Consider the following 2,526-nt stretch of genomic DNA (forward strand, 5'->3'; position numbering starts at 1 on the left):
AATATACCTTAAATAAATAGATTTTCAGATATTTTTTAAACAGTAGTAAGTTTTCCACATTTCTCTAATGGATTGAGAAAGACTTCTAAAGTGAAGGTATTGCACTCAAGAAGGCTTGATTTGTGGCCTTTTGGGGTTCTGAATATTTTGTTTCCCAGTGTTAGATTATAATCTAACAAGGGGAAACAAATTTTATGACAAGACCGGAGGCTCCTATTATGCTTTCTAATCTTGCATTTATTGCAATAGCAGCCAGAAAGAGAAAAAACTACAGTTCCCAGAAGGCCAGGCAACAACTGGGCCATGGGAATGAGAAAAAACAAGAGTACGATAACCAATCAGCACCAAGAACATAGATAAGAGGCCATACTGACTGCGCAGCTTCCTCTTTTCTTGCTGCTCGCAGTCAGATAAGTGCTATTATCTTTTGCTCCCAGTTTATAAATTAATTGAATTATGTTCATTGTTTATTGATATTTTATGCATATTTACCTTTGCTTTGCCCAGCGTTTCTTTTGCGCCTGCGGCGCGCTCACTTGTCGCGATTTCCTCGCTTCCTTTCTTCCGTTTCGGTGTTCAGTGGGCAACTACATTCCCCCCTCCTCTTTCTTCTTTGTCGGTGGTTTCGCCCGGCTTGGTCCCCTCGCGTTACTCACGCGCTCTCACCTCCCGCTCCTCAGAGCTTCTGGAAGCCTCTCCTCAGCTTGGCTTCGTGTTTCCTGTCTGGCGCAGGCGGTCCTTCTTCTCCTCTGACCCGCCCTTCTCACGCTCACAACACTTCTCCTTAACCCTTTACCACCTTTGGTTGTTTTGCTTTGGTATAATGGAACGTGACAGTTCCTCTGAGGAAATTCCCTCCAAGGAGGATGGTGGTTCTTTCAAGCAGGACTAAGCACCTTTATCACTACTTCTGTGGAACATGCTGTGGAGTTGAATATGAAATGCATGTCAAAGACAATGGAGAACTCATTGCTCAGCCTTATGTCCAAGGTCTTGGCCCAGTCTGCGGGGGATAGCAGAAAACGTAAGGTGGACCACTCTGCTCCTGTGCTATCTAATAAAAAATCGTCACTTTTGATGGGCAAGTCCTACTCGCATCTGACTGAGGACTTAGTGCCTCCCAGGCCTCCTATCAAGGAGGGGTTTGTTGGTACCGAGGGCAAGAAGAAACAAAAGTCAAAGCACGCAGAGTCTCCAGTTAAAAAACTGGTTATTTCCACCGTCTTGGACACTAACGATGATATGGCTGATGCAGACGATTTATTTGATGTTTTGATGTGGCTGACCCCTCTTCCCCCTCCCAAACTTTCCAAATCCGACACTTTCACATTTGAACCTGTTTTTGACTCAGAGGGCCTCCCCATGTTTGACCCTTCCTCAATTCGTCACCCTAATTCCACGGAATGGTTTCCTTCCCATCATGTGGGTGAATACATTTCGGCCCATCTACGCCTTCCGTTGGAGACTGCGGTGCGGTCTAGACTCAAGTCCGAGTGCCCTAAACCCTCTTTACCCGAAAAGATCACGCGAGTTCCTTCTATTGACCAGCCTCTTCTGACTTTTTTCTCTGAATTTGGCAAAGACCCACGCAAAGGGGTGGACAAGGCTTGGTCCTCTTGTCAGGACAAGGTTCTGGATATGGTGGGTCCTCTAGCCCGTATCCTGGATATGGCGGAATCTGCCCGTCTTGAAGGTGCTGACCTCTCTGCGGAGGACATTTCCATGTGGGCTCAACGAGCTTTTTGTCTATTGGGCAACGCCAATTCAGCAATCACCCATGAACGGCGTAAAGGTATTTTGATTAAATTGGATCCGAAACTGGCCAACTTTGCTCCTATGGATCCTGGTCCCAAAGCCAACGGTCTTCTTTTTGATGACAACTTGGTCCGAGACCTCAGCCGGTTTGTCTCTACTTTCGCCTCCTTAGATAAGGCGCAACAATCAATCAAAAAAGTTTTTGCCCCTCGTGTTTTTGGACGGGCTGGATGAGGCAGGGGTCGCTCTTCCGGCCGTCCCTACAATTAAGGCTCCAGAGGCTCCTTCAACAACTCCCAAGACTACAAGCCCCAATTCGAGCCACAACGGGGCCGTGGCTTCAGAGGCAAAGGACAAAAATCCTACCGCAACTCCAACCCCAACCAACAAGGTAAGCCCTTCTTCTTCCCCTCCTGTGGAGGGCTGTCTAAGATTATTTCTACCAAAATGGCGCACCATAAGTTCAGATCCCTTTGACTCCTCCGGCTTTCTAAGCTCCATTTTTCTGGTTCAAAAGAAAAACAAGAAACTACGTCCCGTCATCAACCTCAAGTGGTTCAACCAGTTCGTAATTTATTGCCACTTCAAAATGGAGACTATTCTCCATTTACGAGACACTCTTCGTCCGAAGGATTGGATGGTTCGTTTGGACCTTCAGGACGCTTATCTCACTGTTCCTATTCATCAGTCCCAATGGAGGTTTCTCCAGTTTCAGTGGTCCGGAGTGACCTATTGTTTTACCTCTCTCCCCTTTGGTCTTTCCTCTGCTCC

At 46.9% G+C, this 2,526-nt stretch overlaps 1 pseudogene; it reads left to right on the forward strand.

Annotated features, from left to right (window-relative positions):
- The first annotated feature begins 957 nt into the window (after positions 1–957).
- Positions 958–2,232, forward strand: LOC147751373 (uncharacterized; annotated as a pseudogene).
- The last annotated feature ends 294 nt before the right edge of the window (positions 2,233–2,526 follow it).

Source organism: Lissotriton vulgaris, chromosome 1_1 (assembly GCF_964263255.1).
Source record: "Lissotriton vulgaris chromosome 1_1, aLisVul1.2, whole genome shotgun sequence".
NCBI classification, from domain to species: domain Eukaryota; kingdom Metazoa; phylum Chordata; class Amphibia; order Caudata; family Salamandridae; genus Lissotriton; species Lissotriton vulgaris.